At 43.6% G+C, this 22,644-nt stretch overlaps 1 protein-coding gene and 1 pseudogene across 1 annotated transcript in view; one reads left to right on the top strand and one right to left on the bottom strand.

Moving 5' to 3' along the window:
• LOC124779529 (formin-like protein 14) overlaps nt 1-22,644 on the bottom strand; it is a 189,695-nt gene that overhangs the window by 121,170 nt on the left and 45,881 nt on the right. Inside the window, exon 2 of the mRNA XM_047253717.1 lies at nt 15,198-15,365. The gene's annotated coding sequence lies outside the window, so the exon portion shown is untranslated. The remainder of the gene's footprint in view (nt 1-15,197; nt 15,366-22,644) is intronic.
• Nucleotides 485-602, top strand: LOC124727698 (annotated as a pseudogene).

The following is a 22,644-nucleotide window of genomic DNA, read 5'->3' as shown; positions in this document are numbered from 1 at the left end:
ATATAGGATTGCCCCCACGGCTCTGTACTAGCACCTTTGTTTTTCAGTGTGAGGCAAAGACGCGAAAGTTGCAGCAACGACAGACTAACTGTTGAAAAGTAGGGCATGGATTAATAAATCACGGAACTACAAAAAGTTTGAAACATCGCTGTTGCGGGCCCACATTCTGAAGATCGGTTTCATGTAGCTATCCTCGGTAGCCTGTCGTGTGTAAGCCTCTTCAACTTTGCGTAACAGCTACAACACACATCCTTTTGAATCTGCTTGCTGTAGTCAAATGTCGTTCTCGCTCTAGAGTTCCTACCCCTTGCATTACTAAACTAACGATTCCTTGATGCCTTAGGATATGTCTTCTCATTTGATCTCTTAACCTGTGAAGTTTTCCATAAGTTTATTTTCATCCTAATTCGGTTCTGTACTTCCAATTAGTTACTCAGTCTACTCACCTAATCTTCAGCATTTCTCTATAGCTCCACATTTCAAAGGCAACGGCCTTACCGCAGTGGATACACCGGTTCCCGTCAGATCACCAAAGTTAAGCGCTGCCGGGCGTGGCCGGCACTTGGATGGGTGACCATCCGGGTCGCCATGTGCTGTTGCCATTTTTCGGGGTGCACTCAGCCTCGTGATGGCAACTGAGGAGCTACTCGACCGAATAGTAGCGGCCTCGGTCAAAGTAAACCATCGTAGCGACCGGGAGAACGGTGTGCTAACCACACGCCCCTCCTATCCACATCCTCAGATGAGGACGACACGGCGGTCGGATGGTCCCGATGGGCCACTTGTGGCCTGATGACGGAGTGGTTTTCTTCCACATTTCAAAAGATACGTATATGCAGACTGAAGCAAGGAATGGCAAAAAATTTCATTCGTCGCTTCAGTCTGCATATATACATCGCAGATGTTTGAGACCCCAAAAAATCTCCGGAACCGTATAGTTTCATTTGATTCAAGGCCCTACGCCTGGGTTTCAGGCAGGATCTCCCATTTCGTTCAGTACCGAGGTAGTATTCCAGTACAACTGGAGAGCTTCTGCCTATTCGAGTTTAGGGGGAATAACAAGTGAGCAGAGGCACGAATCGTAATTTCGATTGAGGAAGGCATGCTAAGGAATTCCGCGCAGTGGTGCACACCCACTGTGTCGGATTGGCGTAGAGGTTAGAGAATCTGGCTAGCGAGCAGGAGACCCGAGTTCGAATCCAGGCGTTGGGCCGGCCATTGTGGCCGAGCGGTTCTAGGCGCTTCAGTCCGGAGCCGCGCTGCTGCTACGGTAGCAGGTTCGAATCCTGCCTTGGGCATGGATGTGTGTGGTGTCCTTAGGTTAGTTAGGTTTAAGTAGTTCTAAGTTCTAGGCGACTGATGACCTCAGAAGTTAAATCGCATAGTGCTCAGAGCCATTTGAACCATAGAATTTCTTGTTCGCATGGAAGTGGACTATGATTGACCGTGGAAAATTTTGTTGACAGACGAAGCCCACTTCCATCTGACAGGATATGTGAATACAGAGAACTGTCGAATATGGGCAACGGAAAATCGACACGCAAGTCAGCCAGTACCACTTCATCCTGAAAGCGTCATGGTGTGGTGCGGGTTTACGGCATCATTTATCACAGGGCCATATTTTATCAAGGAGACAGGTGCTTCCGGTCCTGTTACATGTGCGGTTACTGGTAAGCGCTATGAGTGTGTTTTGCGCAACCACGTCATTCCAGCTCTCCAACAGCGTGGATGTGTGGATGGTATCATTGTTATAAAACAAGGTGCACCTCCACAAATTGCAAATCCGCCTAAGCAGCTGCTGAAGCGCCAATTCGGAAATGCTAGAATTATCAGCCGCCATGTCCCTACAGCCTGGCCGTCCCGATCACCTGATCTTAATTCGTGTGACTTCTGAGTGTGGGGCTATCTGAAAGATGTGTTCAGTGTTCGATTGCAAACGTAGCTGCACTGAAAGCAAGCATTGCGCAACAAATTCTGAACGTAACCCCGGAAACACTTCGAACAGTTGTGGAACATGCTGTTTTCTCGATTTCAGCTTGTTGCAGAAAACAATGGACAGCATACTGAGCATGTTTTGCCCCAGTCACGCGGAAATTAATAATCCGATTTGGTTTTTATTGATGCTTTTAATGCGGTTTTTGGCCTCAGAACAATTAAAAACCGATGTCATTGATGCTTTTTATGCGGTTTTTGGCCTCAGGACAATCACACTTTTCCCATGCGACGTGGTATGACCTTGCCGTGGTGGATAGGCTTACCTAACTAACAGTATCACACCTGTACGCTCATGCACACTGAGTACTACAGTTTGTTTAACGTCAAACGTACGCCTTAGGTATTGTTGTATGACTCATTTGTCATTTGTAGTCGACCACTATTAGATTATGATGCTTACAGCGCCATCTATTAGTACATTTTTTAACTATTTATTTTTCTTCTGCCATGCGTTTTCCCACTTCTTCGATAACATTCCGTTGCATTTTGACGTCATTCTGACAAGTGGTGTCATTTCTACAGAGGTTTGAAAGTTTAACTTTAATTATAATCGCCGTGTATGCTACCATGAGGTCGCTAACAGGCAAGGAGACAGAAGCCAAGTGAAAAATTGCTTAGTTTCATAAGCGCACCGTCCCTGGATCGAATCTCGCCGCTGGTCCTTCTCTTTAATTCACACGTAACTCTAACAACAGATTTATTATGACTGAATAAATTATAAGACTTACTGAATCATTTATTATTTGCATAATACAGGGCTATTACAAATGATTGAAGCGATTTCATAAATTCACTGCAGCTCCATTCCACATCTACATTTGTACTCCGCAAGCCACCCAACGGTGTGTGGCGGAGGGACATATGGTCACGACACACTACAGATACGTAGAAAAACTCATAAAGTTTTGTTCGGCTGAAGCCGGACTTCAGGTTTCTGCCGCCAGAGCGCTCGAGAGCGCAGTGAGACAAAATGGCGACAGGAGCCGAGAAAGTGTATGTCGTGCTTGAAATGCACTCACATCAGTCAGTCATAACAGTGCAACGACACTTCAGGACGAAGTTCAACAAAGATCCACCAACTGCTAACTCCATTCGGCGATGGTATGCGCAGTTTAAAGCTTCTGGATGCCTCTGTAAGGGGAAATCAACGGGTCGGCCTGCAGTGTGCGAAGAAACGGTTGAACAAGTGCGGGCAAGTTTCACGCGTAGCCCGCGGAAGTCGACGAATCAAGCAAGCAGGGAGCTAAACGTACCACAGCCGACGGTTTGGAAAATCTTACGGAAAAGGCTAAAGCAGATGCCTTACCGTTTACAATTGTTACAAGCCCTGACACCCGATGACAAACACTTTGAATTTTCGGCGCGGTTGCAACAGCTCATGGAAGAGGATGCGTTCAGTGCGAAACTTGTTTTCAGGGATAAAGCAACATTTTTTCTTAGTAGTGAAGTGAACAGACACAATGTGCGAATCTGGCCGGTAGAGAATCCTCACGCATTCGTGAGGCAAATTCGCAATTCACCAAAAGTTAACGTGTTTTGTGCAATCTCACGGTTTACAGTTTATGACCCCTTTTTCTTCTGCGAAAAAAACGTTACAGGACACTTGTATCCGGACATGCTGGAAAATTGGCTCATGCCACAACTGGAGACCGACAGCGCCGACTTCATCTTTCAACAGGAGATTGGAAAACCGATGGATCGGTCGTGGTGGAGATCATGATCAGCAATTCATGTCATGGCCTCCACGCTTTCCCGACTTAACCCCATGCGATTTCTTTCTGTGGGGTTGTGTGAAAGATTCAGTGTTTAAACCTCCTCTACCAAGAAACGTGCCAGAACTGCGAGCTCGCATCAATGATGCTTTCGAACTCATCGATGGGGACATGCTGCGCCGAGTGTGGGAGGAACTTGATTATCGGCTTGATGTCTGCCGAATCACTAAAGGGGCACATATCGAACATTTGTGAATGCCTAAAAAAACTTTTTGAGTTTTTGTATGTGTGTGCAAAGCATTGTGAAAATATCTCAAATAATAAAGTTATTGTAGAGCTGTGAAATCGCTTCAATCATTTGTAATAACCCTGTATTTACTCTGTAAAATAGAAAAACAAAATATTTTTGGTGGGGCATTTGAAATAAAAAAGTATACACGACCATTTTGAATCACATCACTATAGTATTTTTCCTGACATTATTGTATCTACATTTATGGCACGTATGGAGCACTGCACGAATCAGGATGATACCGATCGTAGAAACATGTAAAGCAATCGTTATTATGGCACATAGTACACGTAATGAACGCCGAGTTTTTAGATGAGCATGGTTTTTTTTCAATATTTCTACGGCAAAACAAACTTGGTTTACGCTAATAAACGGTTCTCGATCATCACTCAGTTACACGGCGTACTACGCATTCTGATCAAATCACCGAATATTGGGACAGACACCTGACTGTGCACGATTGATTGGAATTTTATGCAACCTTCTCTTGATTCTCTCTCTCTCTCTGTTGTGTTTAATTAAGTACGAGCAATTTTGAAGTCGCTTTATAAGGTTTTTCATCTGCCTGTAGAAATAAACAACGCAGGTCTGCATCAACGGAGTACATTTTGGAGGAATTAATTCCATACTGCACGTTGGTACACCCTCTTGCCTTTGTTTGAAGAGCACGACCCACGAGTCAGAAGCTTGAAAACTTAAATCAGGAAATTGACTAGCATCAGCAAGAGCCCATTGCTGCAGGTTTCTCGTCGTCACCTGTCGATTATATTCTTGAACTTCTATGAAACGGTCATAGATCGACGAATCAATTGTTTTGAGTTGTTCATGCCTTGTTCCACATTTTTATGTTCTTTCCATGTTTTCAAACCTTTCACGCTTTTGATGCGCGCAGCTCCCCTCTACGAAGAATGGCCAAACTCCATGCTGGAAGCTCTCTCGCTAGATTGGCGGCCGTAATCTTGTAATGCTGCGGAACGTAATCGCTGGCCATTTACGACTGCTTCTCATGGGCCTCGTAATCGTCTGACGAATGTGAAGCGACTTCCTCAGTTTCTTCAACAACACCCTGTTCATCGATGTCTTGGTGGGCAATTAGTTGGTCTTGTACTACGAGATGTCTCCCCGCGAGCATTTCGAAAATTCTGTGAAATATTTCTTCTCCAATTTCCGTGTATCCTTGTGTTATTACTGCATAAGGTTTTTACGCGATGAGATTGTTTTGGAGAAGGCGCTGTTTACTGTACAAAAGTGCCGTTTTTAATCGTATTCTTGAAAATTCACTGTAAAGCGATTCGGTTTCACAATCAGGTTCACTTCTCCTGCAAAGTACCAGGCTCATTAATACATTTACTTGTAAAATCAGACATCTTGGGGCGTTGACTTGTAACTACTTCGGGGGCTAACAGAAGAAGGAAGTATTTTTCGTGTTTGTAAACGCCGTTCCCCTTCTCCCTCCAGCAACCAAAAGTTGCTTGTGTACATGCAGCTACTTCTGGCGGGTCAAAACTAACCGCAGGATTACCGGGAAAATGGGTTCATACGGTGAGCCTGCACCTACACCGGTAAAAGAGGCTCATGGTAGGTTGAAATGTACCTGCAGGGATCCGATTATAATAGAAAACTGCTTCCTAAATGTTGGAAAAAAAATCGAATTTTCAGATTTTGTCATCAACAAATAATTCCTTACATGCTGATAATTTGCACAATGATAATATACCTGCTATTAAAATTACGTGAGAACGAAGAAAAGGAAGGCAGTATTAGCAGCGAGATTCAATCCAGAGTACTCCATCTTATGAAACCAAGCGCTTCCTCGGTCGGCTACGGACTCCTTAGCTACCCGCCATCACACATCAGTGTAGATGCTTGCCCAAACTTTCAAACTCGATTTTGTCAAAAACTATTGACAGTTGGTCCTTCGTTGCCGGCCGCGGTGGCTGAGCGGTTCTAGGCGTTTCAGTCCGGAACCGCGCGACTGCTATGGTCGAAGGTTCGAATCCTGCCTCGAGCATGGATGTGTGTGATGTCCTTAGGTTAGTTAGGTTTAAGTAGTTCTAAGTTCTAGGGGACTGATGACCTCAGATGTTAAGTCCCACAGTTCTTAGAGCCATTTGAACGATTTTTGGTCCTTCGTTTTTACATATGTTGATGCCATCATCTACACACGCTATTAATACGAATCAAATCGGTGAGGGTAAGTACGTACGATCCTCTTGTGAGCCGCCATCGTCGCAAGGCTCTTCGGTCCGTTCCTGAAACAGTGTGGCCAGTGGCGTATCGGTCTGAAATGAGAAGCTCTACGGGTTTGAAGCGACTTCGAAAAGCGGCCGAGAAAACCGTTTCGCCATTTACCTTTTAGACTACTATGCCAAATGCATCTGCATACAGACCTGTGCACGTAATGAAAAGTTAAACTTTACAAAGTAACTGCAGTGCACCTACTGACCAATTCAGATTTGGTCTTCGTGATTACTGCAACTATAGTTCAATTCTTTTATCTTGGCGGCTCGCGCATGCCCGCCCAGACGCGGAAGATTGCTGCGTTCCCAGTTGCATACGACGCACGCGCCAAGAGAAGCAGCGCCATAGTATAGCATAGTTCGCAAACTTACGTTTAGGGAGGAGCGCGCAGTTCATGAAGTAAAGCCACCACGGCCGCATTAACCCTTTCGCTGCTACAAGAAAGACGTGCTCCCTGCATTCCGCGCTGTGCGCGATTTTGTCACTGCACTGCGCGCATGTGCAGACACATCGTGTTCCGACTGCTTAGATACTCTTTATCATTCGATTCCACAAAAACTATTTGGCTCAAAAATTAGATTTTTACCTATCTTCTTGACTGATACCTTCCCCCCATAAATGACTTAATTTTGTTTCGATGTTCAGCGCAGTTATTATGCAGCATTAAATATAGTAAACCATTGCGCGAAATTTTGAAGAGTTTGCAGAGGTAAAAGTCCATAGAGTATACTTTCCGTATGGTCGATTTTAGTTGCCACAATGTTGAGAATGAAATGTGGACAAGATACCTAAATTTCATATAAAATTTACTGTATAACAATAGCTCATTTAAGTACGACATAGGTGCCATATGTAATATTGAGAAATATTCCGTCTTTCGCGACTGTAACAAAAGTTTTATTTACACTGAGCACGTTTGGCTTTATTTTAAAGCATCTACATCTACATCTACATCTATACTCCGTGAGCCACCTTACGGTGTGTGGCGGAGGGTACTTATTGTACCACTATCTGATCCCCCCTTCCCTGTTCCATTCACGAATTGTGCGTAGGAAGAACGACTGCTTGTAAGTCTCCGTATTTGCTCTAATTTCTCGGATCGTTTCGTTGTGATCATTACGCGAGATATATGTGGGCGGTAGTAATATGTTGCTCATCTCTTCCCGGAATGTGCTCTCTCGTAATTTCGATAATAAACCTCTCCGTATTGCGTAACGCCTTTCTTGAAGTGTCCGCCACTGGAGCTTGTTCAGCATCTCCGTAACGCTCTCGCGCTGACTAAATGTCCCCGTGACGAATCGCGCTGCTTTTCGCTGGATCATGTCTATCTCTTCTATTAATCCAACCTGGTAAGGGTCCCATACTGATGAGCAATACTCAAGAATCGGACGAACAAGCGTTTTGTAAGCTACTTCTTTCGTCGATGAGTCACATTTTCTTAGAATTCTTCCTATGAATCTCAACCTGGCGCCTGCTTTTCCCACTATTTGTTTTATGTGATCATTCCACTTCAGATCGCTCCGGATAGTAACTCCTAAGTATTTTACGGTCGTTACCGCTTCCAATGATTTACCACCTATGGCATAATCGTACTGGAATGGATTTCTGCCCCTATGTATGCGCATTATATTACATTTATCTACGTTTAGGGAAAGCTGCCAGCTGTCGCACCATGCATTAATCCTCTGCAGGTCCTCCTGGAGTACGTACGAGTCTTCTGATGTTGCTACTTTCTTGTAGACAACCGTGTCATCTGCAAATAGCCTCACGGAGCTACCGATGTTGTCAACTAAGTCATTTATGTATATTGTAAACAATAAAGGTCCTATCACGCTTCCCTGCGGTACTCCCGAAATTACCTCTACATCTGCAGATTTTGAACCGTTAAGAATGACATGTTGTGTTCTTTCTTCTAGGAAATCCTGAATCCAATCACAAACCTGGTCCGATATTCCGTAAGCTCGTATTTTTTTCACTAAACGTAAGTGCGGAACCGTATCAAATGCCTTCCTGAAGTCCAGGAATACGGCATCAATCTGCTCGCCAGTGTCTACGGCACTGTGAATTTCTTGGGCAAATAGGGCGAGCTGAGTTTCACATGATCTCTGTTTGCGGAATCCATGTTGGTTATGATGAAGGAGATTTGTATTATCTAAGAACGTCATAATACGAGAACACAAAACATGTTCCATTATTCTACAACAGATTGACGTAAGCGAAATAGGCCTATAATTATTCGCATCTGATTTATGACCCTTCTTGAAAATGGGAACGACCTGCGCTTTCTTCCAGTCGCTAGGTACTTTACGTTCTTCCAGCGATCTACGATAAATTGCTGATAGAAAGGGGGCAAGTTCTTTAGCATAATCACTGTAGAATCTTAAGGGTATCTCGTCTGGTCCGGATGCTTTTCCGCTACTAAGTGATAGCAGTTGTTTTTCAATTCCGATATCGTTTATTTCAATATTTTCCATTTTGGCGTCCGTGCGACGGCTGACGTCAGGGACCGTGTTACGATTTTCCGCAGTGAAACAGTTTCGGAACACTGAATTCAGTATTTCTGCCTTTCTTCGGTCGTCCTCTGTTTCGGTGCCATCGTGGTCAACGAGTGACTGAATAGGGGATTTAGATCCGCTTACCGATTTTACATATGACCAAAACTTTTTAGGGTTCTTGTTTAGATTGTTTGCCAATGTTTTATGTTCGAATTCGTTGAATGCTTCTCTCATTGCTCTCTTTACGCTCTTTTTCGCTTCGTTCAGCTTTTCCTTATCAGCTATGATTCGACTACTCTTAAACCTATGATGAAGCTTTCTTTGTTTCCGTAGTACCTTTCGTACATGATTGTTATACCACGGTGGATCTTTCCCCTCGCTTTGGACCTTAGTCGGTACGAACTTATCTAAGGCGTACTGGACGATGTTTCTGAATTTTTTTCCATTTTTGTTCCACATCCTCTTCCTCAGAAATGAACGTTTGATGGTGGTGACTCAGATATTCTGCGATTTGTGCCCTATCACTCTTGTTAAGCAAATATATTTTCCTTCCTTTCTTGGCATTTCTTATTACACTTGTAGTCATTGATGCAACCACTGACTTATGATCACTGATACCCTCTTCTACATTCACGGAGTCGAAAAGTTCCGGTCTATTTGTTGCTATGAGGTCTAAAACGTTAGCTTCACGAGTTGGTTCTCTAACTATCTGCTCGAAGTAATTCTCGGACAAGGCAGTCAGGATAATGTCACAAGAGTCTCTGTCCCTGGCTCCAGTTCTGATTGTGTGACTATCCCATTCTATACCTGGTAGATTGAAGTCTCCCCCTATTACAATAGTATGATCACGAAACTTCTTCGCGACGTTCTGCAGGTTCTCTCTGAGGCGCTCAACTACTACGGTTGCTGATGCAGGTGGTCTATAGAAGCATCCGACTATCATATCTGACCCACCTTTGATACTTAACTTAACCCAGATTATTTCACATTCGCATTCGCTAATAACTTCACTGGATATTATTGAATTCTTTACTGCTATAAATACTCCTCCACCATTGGCGTTTATCCTATCCTTGCGGTATATATTCCATTCTGTGTCTAGGATTTCGTTACTGTTCACTTCCGGTTTTAACCAACTTTCCGTTCCTAATACTATATGCGCACTATTTCCTTCAATAAGAGATACTAATTCAGGAACCTTGCCCTGGATACTCCTGCAGTTTACCAATATTACGTTAACTTTTCCTGTTTTTGGTCTCTGAGGACGGACGTTCTTTATCAACGATGATAATGTCCTCTCTGGTAAGCCGTCAGGTATTTTATCGTTTCGCCCAAGGGGGGGTCCCTCTAACCTAAAAAACCCCCTTGTGCACGCCACACGTACTCTGCTACCCTAGTAGCTGCTTCCGGTGTGTAGTGCACGCCTGACCTGTCTAGGGGGGCCCTACAGTTCTCCACCCAATAACGGAGGTCGATGAATTTGCAACCATTATAGTCGCAGAGTCGTCTGAGCCTCTGGTTTAGACTCTCCACACGGCTCCAAACCAGAGGACCGCGATCGACTCTGGGCACTATGCTGCAGATATTAAGCTCAGCTTGCACTCCGCGTGCGATGCTGGTTGTCTTCACCAAATCAGCCAGCCGCCGGAAGGAACCAAGGATGGCCTCAGAACCCAAGCGGCAGGCGTCATTCGTTCCGACATGTGCTACTATCTGCAGCCGGTCACATCCAGTGCGTTCAATAGCTGCCGGAAGGGCCTCCTCCACATTACGGACGAGACCCCCCGGCAAGCACACCGAGTGCACACTGGCATTCTTCCCCGACCTACCCGCTATTTTCCTGAGGGGCTCCATAACCCGCCTAACGTTGGAGCTCCCTATAACTAATAGGCCTGCCCTCTGTGACTGTCGGGACCTTGCCGGAGAATCGGCCACTGGCCCAACAGGCGAGGCATCCTGTGGTGGCTCGGAAACGATGTCATCACGACTAGGAAGCACCCCGTACCTGTTGGAAAGGGGTAAGGCAGCTGCCACGCGGCCAGATCCCACCTTCGCCTTTCGGCCAGGCACGCGCGAGCCCACCACTGTCCGCCATTCACCCTGGAGTGATGGCTGACCGGTAAGATGCTCACTGCCGGAAGACGCAGCGACATCAGGGGTTCCATGTGATTCCAAGGCCACCGAAGTAGGCACAGGTCTCACCACAGTTGCCCCAACGCCACTACGAGCCGACGCCTGCGCCTCGAGCTCGATGAGCCTAACAGACAAAGCCTCCACCTGCCCCCGAAGAGTGGCCAATTCTCCTTGCGTCCGCTCACAACAACCACAGTCCCTACACATGACTATGTTTACCCTACTCTATACGGTGACAAACTCCCAAGATAATCTTCTGATGAGCTACTCTGATAATCAAGAAACACTCACTGAAATACGAGACGCGAAAACTACGCTAGGTTTTCCCAGAAAAACTATTTAAAAGCTAAGCGCAGCAAATAAGTACAAAAACGCTTTATACAAACAGTACTCGCTGCTGCTGGTGCTCTCGCTCTGGCTGTCACAAGACAACTGCTGATTCAAGTGACTAGTGGCTAACGGCCGCGAAACAAACAAAAGACGGTTTTAGGGCGCTTTCGGTTCTAAACGATCAAGAAAACACTAAGAAATCTAACACGAAAACTACGTAAAGTTTTATCAAGAACTGTTAGTTACTATGCAGAGCAGATAAACACAAATAGAATCCCTTCCTTAGTGGATGGTCGTAAACAAAATGCAAAATGCACTTCAATCAATCAAAAGGAAGTAGACAAAATACATTAAACAAAACTGTGGACTTACAAAAACATTAGGACTTGAATATACCGTCTATCAGTGAAGTGCCCTGAGCTATGTTAAATATAATTTTTGTGTGTGGCACACACAAACATCATTTATTTGCTAAAACACTGATCTGCCAACACAAACGTTGAATATTGTGTTACCGCAGCACAAAACTACGAAAGGTGACTTGGCAATTGAGGAGACAAAATACTGTCCACTGAAGATGCTTCAAAAGAGAGAAACGCGTCTGGTCTAAATAAGCCCCTTATTACAGTTGCAGAAGAGGAATATATTTCAGTACCATTGGTAAAACTGCGACTGTGGAACAAAAACAAGAAAGAGAACATGAGTACCATTGTGTATGTGCCATACCTTTCCTTGATTGAAGTGCTTTAAAATAAAGCCAAACGCGTCCGGTGTAAATAATACTATTATTACAGTCGCGAAAGACGGAATATTTCCAGTCGCGAAAGACGGAATATTTCCAGTCGCGAAAGACGGAATATTTCTCAATATTACATACGACACCCATGTCGTACTCAAATTAAATGAGATATTGTTATACAGTAAATTTTATATGAAATTTAGGTATCTTGTCCACATTGCATTCTCAACATTGTGGCAACTAAAATCGCCCATACGGATAGTATACGCTATGGACTTCTACCTCTGTAAACTCTTCAAAATTTCGTGCAATGGTTTACTACATTTAATGCTGCATAATAACTGCGTTGAACATCGAAACAAAATTAAGTCATTTATGGGGGGAAGGTATCAGTCAAGAAAACGTGTAAAAATCAAATTTTTGGGCCGAATAGTTTTTGTGAAATCGAATGATAAGTGTGTCAAAGCAGTGGGAACACCATGTGTCTGCACAGGCGAGCAGTGCAATGATGACAAAATCGCGCACAGCGCGGAATGCGGCGAGCACGTGTCTGCAGCAGCGAAATGGTTAATGAAAAGACAAAGCACTAGAAATTTCAAAAAATTGCATTCTAACGAATATAATTCATGAAGTAAGGCACTTCGATATTGTTTTTAAATAATGAAAATATTAAGCACCACATAAGGTTTGAACTAATAACCCTTCGTGTAGCAGCCCATCTCCTTATCCGTTACGCTAACGCACCTCGTCCGACTACATAACGCCATGAGGAGTATAACACCTCACGCAAAATACTGATAAACACTGTTGGTATGACTATGAATTATTCACGCTTCGTCGAAGTACAATAGGAAATAAACAATTACCGCTGTTCTTTACTGCGAAAAAGCGGTTTGTGAGAGTGATACAAACACCTTTCCTTGCTATCGCCTGAATTAGGAGTCTTATTGCTTGTTTGGTTTAATTAATTAATAGAATATGAAGCAATTGGTATAAAGAATGCTTTTTCCAAAGTTTCTATAACAAATGTCTGCTATCAAGACATTGCTTTTGTTCTATTACTTTATTTATGACTGAACGTTTCTAAAACTGAAGACACTCGTCCATGCTCTGCACCACAGTCGAGATGTGGCAACGTCGTTCCCTGTTCATTGGCTGACTGTGTTTTGTGACGTCAGATGCGCAGAACGAACCTAAACTCGGCCGCCAACATAAATGACACGCACTTTAGTTGTCACGCATTATGGAGAAACTGATCGTGAAATTGTAAGTCTAAGGACCGGTGACCTCGGCAGGTTGGTCCCTTAGGAATTTACACACATTTGAACATTTTTTTAAAGAAAACTTTGTAACCTTTATAATATGGTTTCGAAGCTCTAGCAGTAGCCGCATTTGGAGACAAAATTTGCTGGCTTTGGAGTCCGCCTTATTATAGATATTTATAGATAAAATGATCTGCCAACTCTCCAATCGACTCACAGTTTTCTTGCTATCAGTCTTCTGGCTGCTTTCATATGGTCCACCACGAATTCCTCTCCTATGCCAACCTTTTCATCTCAGAGTAGCACTTACAACATACACCCTCAATTATTTTCTGGATGCATTCCAATCTCTGTCTTCCTCTACAGTTTTTACCCTCTACAGCACCCTCTTAGTATCATGGACGTCATTCACTGAAATTTTAAGAGATGTCCTATCATCCTTTCACTTCTTCTTGTCAGTGTTTTCCATATCCACAGTAGGCAACGAAAACCTCATACTGCATTTTGATAAATTTTAGAAGAGAAGCCAAAACATTTTCTTAAAAAATATGTTAAGAGATACAGATAAAGTTGCTAAAAGTCTAACTATTTAGTAGAAGCCCAGACAACGACAGTTTACAGAAATCCATGAACTTTCAAATCAGTCTTTGATAATGGAGTTACTGGTTATTGAAATGACGAGGTCTTCACATACGGAGGAAGTTACGAAGTTTTCATTGCCTATGATCGAATTGCTCCTTTCCTCGCCGATTCTGCAGACAACCTCCTCATTTCTTAACTCATCATTCCACCTTATTTGTAGCACTCTTCTGTAGCACCATATCTCAAATAACTCGATTCTCTTCTGTTCCGGTTTTCTCACAGTCCATGCTTTGCTACCATACGATGCTGTACTCCAGACGTACATTCTCTTGGCGAGGAATGACCTTTCTGCCACTTCTAGCCCGCTTTAAATGTCCTCCTTGCACCGTCCGTCGTGAGTTATTTTGCCACCTAGGTAGCAGAATTCCTTAACTTCATCTACTTCGTCGTCTCCAATTCTGGTGTTAGGTTTCTCGGTTTTCTCATTTCTGATACTTCTCATTAATTTCGACTTTCTTCGATTTACTCTCAATCCATATTCTGTACTCATCGGATTGTTCATTCCATTCTACGTATCCTTCACTTTTTTTCACTTTCACTGAGGACAGCAATGTTATCAGCGAAACCCATCCTTTCATCTTGAATTTTAATCCCATTCTTGAACCTTTCTTTTGTTTCCACCGTTGCTTCTTCGAGATATGGACAGAAAAGTAGGAAAGACTACATCCCAACTTACACCCTTTTTAATCCGAGCACTTCCGTCTTGCACTTCCAGTCTTATTGTTCTCTTTTGGCTGTTGTACATAGTGGTTATCACCCGTCATTCCCTACAGCTTACCCTACACAGTAACGTCACTTAATTCAAGATGACAAGCTGTCAATATACAGTAATGTAAAGAGTGTCCTACAGAACCTAACAATGGAGAAGAATCAAGGTAAAAACAACAGGCGACAAAAACTGTTTTAGGCCTAATTTTTTCACGATATTTATTACTTAAAAGTGCCTGAATTATATAGAACTAAATAAAAGTGTCAACTGAGAATGGCAAAAAGGTGGAGTGATATCACCGAGTTTTTATAAAAACAGTTGTCATAGGAGGTGGACCTTCAATACAATAAAATTTTGTAACGTTATGCACTAATTTACAGTTTGCTCCATATTTCTCTCCTCATAAATCTAGCAGATATACTCGTATGAAATCGTATGAACCACTGTTTTCTCAACCAAAACGATAGTGTTTCGTGTATAAGTTATTAAATGATCTTCGCCTCCATCATTCTTCAGAATGCTCTCGGCAAATGGGCGAAAGCGTACTAGCTGTGGCAGAAGTCAGGGGCGCTAAAGCTAAAGTTTGTGTGCTGTAATGCTGTAACATTTTACAAAATTACTTTCCATTGAGAGCAGTAAATACTCACGTGCGTGCGCGTGTGTGTGGTCAAGTCAGGTGGGACCGCTAGGGCCCACGGGGAGTCCGCTGCGGCTGCCTGACACAGGCACTGCACTTCGTGGCGGGCGAAGCTACCAGTGACCAATGCTCTGGCTGCCAGGCGGTGCTCCTGTCTGCGGGGCCGGCGTAACAGATCCTGCACATAATTCCAGAGAAGCCAAGGTAATAAAAGAACCACTAGAGTCTCACAAGGAGACGGCACGACCGTGGGGGGTCTGGGATGTGTCCGAAATTTTGTGTGGTGAAAGAGGACCCCTAGCACCTCACGTGGGTTAAAGTATTAGGACGCACTACTCGGAAAATCCCGAGAAAAATCGATCCAACGTTTCTTACAAGGGAACCTCCCCATCGCACCCCCCTCAGATTTAGTTATAAGTTGGCACAGTGGATAGGCCTTGAAAAACTGAACACAGATCAATCGAGAAAACAGGAAGAAGTTTTGTCGAACGATGAAAAAAATAAGCAAAATACACAAATTGAGTAGTCGATGTGTAACATAAGCCATATCAAGGAAAAAGTGATCCGAGGAGCGCCGTAGTCTCGTGGTTAGCGTAAACAACTGCGGTACGAAAGAACCTCGGTTCAAGTCTTCCTGCGAGTAAAATTTTTAACTTTTTTATTTTCTAGCAATTGACGTGTGTCAATTATCAAAGTTCAGGCACTCACACAGTCAACTACGCTCTCGAAAATTCCATGACATGTTCAGATTTGCTTGGACATATGCAGGATTCGACGGTCTACACACGGAAAAAATTGGAAAACGTTAAAAACATATGTTTTGACAGAGCACAGGGAGAACTGTGTGACTGTGAAACTGTTGCATTCATTTGTTGCAGTTTATGTGACAAACTCTTATGTTTTCATCACTTTTTTGGGAGTTATTATCACATCCACAAGAAAACCTAAATCGGGCAAGGTAGAAGAATCTTTTTACCCATTCGCCAAGTGTACAAGTTAGGTGGGTCGACAACATATTCCTGTCATGTGACGCACATGCCGTCACCAGTGTCGTATAGAATATATCAGACGTGTTTTCCTATGGAGGAATCGGTTGACCTTATGACCTTGCGATCAAATGTTTTCGGTTCCCATTGGAGAGGAACGTACTTTCGTCTACTAATCGCATGGTTTTGCGGTGCGGTCGCAAAACACAGACATTAAACTTATTACAGTGAACACAGACGTCAATGAACGGACAGATCATAACTTTGCGAAAATAAAGACTGTAAACTTTTCACTCTAGGGAAGATTTGAACCAAGGACCTCTCGTTCCACAGCTGCTCGCGCTAACCACGGGACCACGGCGCTCTTGAGCTCACGCTATCCTTGATGTTGTCTATCTTCTGCATGGACTACTCCGTTTGTATATTTTGCTTATTTTTTTCATAGTTCCACACAACTTCTTCCTGTTTTCTCGATTGATCTGCGTTCAGTTTTTCAAGGCCTATGCACTGTGCCAACTTATAACTAAATCTGAGGGGAGGTGCGATGGGGAGGTTCCCTTGTCAGCATAGAACGAGATGGGGATTCTGCCTGAAACCCAGGCATAGGTGCTTTAATAAGATGGAACTATATGGTTCCAGATACATTTTCAAGTCTTAAACATCTATGATGTATATATGCAGACTGAAGCGATGAATGAAAATCTGTACCAAGGCTGGGATTCGAACTTGCGTCTTCTGTTCACTAGGTGGATGCGCTAACCGCTACGCCACGCTAAATGGTTCAAATGGCTCTAAGCACTATGGGACTTAACGGCTGCGGTCATCAGTCCGCTAGAACTTAGAACCACTTAAACCTAACCAAACTAAGAACATCACACACATCCATGCCCGAGGCAGGATTCGAACCTGCGACCGTAGCGGTCACGCGGTTCCAGACTGTAGCGCCTAGAACCGCACGGCCACTCCGGCCGGCACGCCACCCTAGCACAGTGGCTTTCCATAACTGCACGGAATAATGTCTGAGACTTACAAAGGTCTGTGGAACCATATACTTTCACCCGATTAAAGTAACTATACCCTAGTTCCGGGCCCGCATCTCGTGGTCGTGCGGTAGCGTTCTCGCTTCCCACGCCCGGGTTCCCGGGTTCGATTCCCGGCGGGGTCAGGGATTTTCTCTGCCTCGTGATGGCTGGGTGTTGTGTGCTGTCCTTAGGTTAGTTAGGTTTAAGTAGTTCTAAGTTCTAGGGGACTGATGACCATAGATGTTAAGTCCCATAGTGCTCAGAGCCATTTGAACCTAGTTCCGGGCCGCACCCCCAATTCTGTCGATGCTGAGGTGCTATTCCGATACAGTCGGAGAACCTCAGCAATGATGTTCGAGTTTAGGAGAAATATCAAGTGGGGTGAGGCGTGAATGGGAATTTGCGTTGAGGAGGGAGGACGTTCGTCTGTGCAGTTGTGCAAAACTCCTGTGCCACGGTGGTGTTGTGATTAGCGCATATCGCTTGTGAGCAGGGTACCTAAGTTCGAATCCACGCTTTTGTACAAATTTTCATTCGTCGCTTCAGTCTGCCTATATACGTCATAGATGTTTGTGAACTGAAAAGGTCTCTGGATCCATGCAGTTTAATCTAATATAAAATCAAGTAAAACAACAGATTCCTATTTAGTAGTGAAGTATCATGCGGTAAATGTATCTCATTGTGTGCGGCGTCGACGTCAGAAAGATACAAAATGGCGTAAGTTGGCCGTGTTTCGGTTATCGTAAGCTCTACGCTCAGCTTTTACCCGACCACGATATTACTGCACTTGGCCTCCCGTGGCCGTCATCGGAAGCACTAAACAACTTGAGTTGTGCCTAAGGAAAAGACATCGCATGGTGAATGATTTCAAGACAGACGTTCATGTACTCTCAAGTAATTCAGCTTGTCCTCGTGAAATATCGCGACAAAAATTTCACCATAAGCCGACCGAAGCGCGCTCACTCCCAGGTACAATAATATTGTGGTCGACTAATTCATTCAAAGAAAAACCGTTTCTTGTTGGATGAGCCAAATCCGTATTTATGTACACTTTGACGCAAAACTACCTCATTACTTATTATTACTCTGTCAGCCCACAATGTGTGTTATTGGTACTTGCTCTCCACTTGTAAATATTGGAATTGTTGCTTGGTATCGACGTTTACTACACGCTGACGTAATTTGACGTTTCATAAACGTTGTGTCTCTCACTGCCATAATGGGAACTAGCTGTTCCCGTTTGTGTAGTCATCATCATACAATGATCACAATGAGCCACATCCGTTAATCATTGAAGAGAATGTACTCACGACGTTGCCAGTGTCGTCATTATTCGTCTTAGTACTTCCGTATTGCTTGGATATGAAAGTTTTTATGTAATTTGTGTTTCAATATGTTCATGCGCGCTCTAAAATGACCTCCTGTCAGAATGGAATCGTTGTGCTAGAGACCAATCTTTGAAAGGTTTAAGAAGGAAAAAAGTATTTGACGTTAATTCTAATGGTATTAACAAAGTGGCGCAAGTATGAGATAGTACGATAACACACGTAAAAGCGTCGGTTATTTACCACCGTTTAAGGACAGTTTTTTTTTCTAGTATTACATTGAGCTTAACAAGATAGTTTTCTATCAAAACGTCCATTGATACGGCTCTGACGTGCCCAACAAGAGACGATAGTTGCTGATTTGTCTTGGAACGTACCTGACTGTAGAGTTTATGATCACTCTAACCCAGTCAACGGACTCCATTTCATATATCTCTGACGTCTGCGCCGTACACAGCCACATACAGGGTGACAATAATTGAACTATATGAAAAAAGGTAAATTAGTTACAAACTACGGCGTGCACACACTTTATTCAACTTGTAAACGCCACTACAGATATTCGGATTTAGGTTATGGCATGTTCGATACGCCTGCCATCATTGGCGATGATGTGGGCAGATGAATACCGAAATTCTGCATGACCCGCTGAAGTGTCGGAACATCGATGCTGTCGATGACCTCCTGAATGGCTGCTTTCAGTGTTATATTGCTAGAGAAGGCCGAAATGCACGCTATAAGCTCACGCAGGATGGCGTGAGGTCTGAAACAGGATACGTAATGAATGCTATAAAGAAAAGTACGTAGCTGCTGGAATACTTAACTTTAATCCATCATTTGTATACATCGTTCTTGATGAGACATGCTTCATACGATAACTATCAATTGCTATGGGGCCTTGCTAGGTCGTAGCCATTGACTTAGCTGAAGGCTATTCTAACTATCTTGTCTGCAAATAAACGAGGCTTCGTCAGTGTTGCATCGCTAGCTAAGTCGTCCGTACAACTGGGGCGAGTGCTAGTAAGTCTCTCGAGACCTGCCGTGTGGTGGCGCTCGGTCTGCGATCACTGACAGTGGCGACACGCGGGTCCGACATGTACTAATGGACCGCGGCCGATTTAAAGCTACCACCTAGCAAGTGTGGTGTCTGGCGGTAACACCACATTCAGCTCAGCAATGGTGTTGGGATTATTGCTGTACAGCTTGTCTTTAATACAGCCCCACAAAAAGGAGTCGCATGTGTTCAGATCCGGAGAATATGGCGGCCAAACGAGGCCCATTCCAGTGGGCTCTGGGTACCCCAGAGCCAGAATGCAGTCAACAAAGTGTTCCTCCAGGACACCAAACACTCTCCTGCTTCGATGGGGTCGAGCTCCGTCTTGCATGAACCACATATTGTCGAAATCAGGGTCACTTCGGATAATGGGGATGAAATCATCTACCAAAACCTTCACGTACCGTTCGGTAGTCACCGTGGCATCAAGGAATACCGCACCGATTATTCCGTATCTGGACATTGCACACTAGACAGTCACCCGTTGCGACCGAAGAGATTTCTCAGTCTCCCAAATGCGCCAATTTTGCTTATTGACGAACGCTTCGAAAAGAAAGTGGGCTTCGTCGCTAAACCAAACCATATTCACATGAAAATATCCATCATGCGCCGCGGGCAATCGTGCAGTTTGAACGGCCTACCGTAAACCGTTCAGAAATTATTACAATTTCATTTCATATAGTTCAATACTTATCACCCTGTACATTTAACATATAGCCGTCTGCTACTAAATGTTGGTTAATATGTTGTGAGTTAATCTGTGGTATTATTTCATTTTATGTCATTCCAACGAATGGTAACTTTCCATGTCTCGTGCCTGACAAGCGAAATTGATAATAATGGGAAGCTGTACGCGACTTGCGGCTGCATCACAACTTTATTTCTTACGGTTGCTGTTTCGCCCTGCAGGCGATGCCTGGCGTCGCTAAATTACTACAGGGGATAGAGCGGATTAAAAGTAGAAAATCTATCTTATTCGGCTCTTCTTGCTTCCTTAGTGCTGCACATTGGAGAAATAAGCCGTACAATATTTTATTCTGCAGAATAAAGACTAATCTGTTACTATTTTGTTTCCAGTCACCTGTGTTTATTGATTCTGGTCTGTTTGGTATCGATTTAGAAGCTGTGTGGCTTTAACGTCAGGCACCTATATATCAAAACGAAGGACAGGAAGATGTCCTAACGGGGAGAATGAAGCCTTCTAATTCGCCAATATACATTGATTTTCTTGTCAGACATAGGAGGAGAAGTACGGGCGTTAAAACGAACTACTACTGCTCTGGAAGGAGAATAACTTTTTTCGTAATTTGGACGAAAGCGTTAAGTACGGGCCATAACTCAGTAAATCTGCCATATAAACATATAGGATTTAGGCACTATTCAGCGAGCAGACGACGTTTCTTCAGAATTACTGAGCTTCTTGGAAGAGCCAGATATGACAAAACTACTCCGCTCAGCGTGCAAGATAAATGGGACAGGCAGAAATACCCTCAGACTCTAGAACAATATAATAGTTCCAATTCCAATGAAGGCAGCCAATTATAGGTGTGCATACCATCGAAACATCACTTCAATAACTCATGGTTGCATAACACTGACGTGACTAACTTACAGAGGAATGGAAAAATTGACGGAAGCCGACCTCGAGTAAAGTCAGTTTGTGTTCCGATAAAATGTGGGCACAGGAGAGGCAATACTGACTCAGAAATTTATTGTAGAAGATAGACTGAACAAAGACAGACATAAATTTATAGCATTTGTAGTTTTAGAGTAAGTTTTTGACAATGTCGGCCGCGCGGAGTGGCCGCGCGGTTTGAGGCGCCATGTCACGGACTGCGAGGCCCCTCTCGCTGGAGGTTCGAGTCCTCCCTCTGGCATGGGTGTGTGTGTGTTATTCTTAGCATAAGGTAGTTTAAGTTGTGTGAAAGTCTAGGGACCGATAACCTCAGCAGTTTGGTCGCTTAGGAATTCACACACACTTGAACATTTTTGACAATGTCGACTAGAATACACTATTTCAAATTATAAGGGTAGGTGGGATAAAATGTGGGTAGCGCAAAATTGTTTTCAACTTGTACGTACAGGAACCAGTCAGTAGTTATAAGAATCGAGGGGCATGAATGGGAAGCAGTGGTTGAGAAGGTGGTGAGACATGGTTGTAACCTATCCGCAATGTTATTTAATCTGTATAGTGAGTAAGCTGTACAAAAAAACCACAGAAAAATTTGGAAAGGAAACTAAATTGAAGGAGCAGATGTAAAAACTTTTAAACTTGCTGATTTCATTGTAATTTTGAGACAGACAAAAAAATACTTGCAAGGGAAATTGGATAGTTTCTTGAAAAGAAGTTAGAAGCTGAATATCAGCAACAGTAAAGCATGGTTAATGGTATGTAAACCAGGTGATGCTGAGGCAAATTTGGTTAGGCAATGAGACACTAAAAGTAGTAGATTTCTGCGCAGCAAAATAACTGATGATGACCGAAGTAGAGAGAGTATTAAATGCAGACTGCCAATTGCAAGAAAAGCGTTTGTGAAAAAGAAGAATTTGGTAACATCTAACATAAATTGAAGTGTAGGAAGGCTTTCCTGAAAGTATTTGTCTGGATTGTAGCCTTGAACGGAAGTGAAGCGCTGGATAAGCAGTTAAGGCAAAAAGAATATAAAAGCTTCTGAAATATGGTGCTACAGAAGAAGGCTGATGATTGTACGGGTAAATCGAATAACTAATGAGGAGTACTGAATCTAAATGCGGAAAAAAAGGAATTTGTGGCACAAATTTGCTAAAAGAACGGATCGGTTGTTGGAACACATCCTGAAGCCTGAGGAAATCGTCAGTTTAGTATTGGAGGGAAGTGTGTGTGTATGTGTTTGGGAGGAGGGGGGGGGGGGGGAATTGTAGAAGGAGAGACCTATCATGAATATAGTAAACAGATTCAGATGCATATAAGATGCTGTACTTATTCAGAGATGATAAGACGTTCCTAGGACAGACTAACCTGAAGAGCCGCATCAGACCAGGATTCGAACTGAAGACCACAGCAACAACAACAACTGTTGTTTTTTTGAGG

This window comes from Schistocerca piceifrons, chromosome 1 (genome assembly GCF_021461385.2).
Source record: "Schistocerca piceifrons isolate TAMUIC-IGC-003096 chromosome 1, iqSchPice1.1, whole genome shotgun sequence".
In the NCBI taxonomy this organism is placed as follows: domain Eukaryota; kingdom Metazoa; phylum Arthropoda; class Insecta; order Orthoptera; family Acrididae; genus Schistocerca; species Schistocerca piceifrons.
Note: the sequence above shows the minus strand (reverse complement) of the source record. Positions and strands in the feature narration are given on the sequence as shown.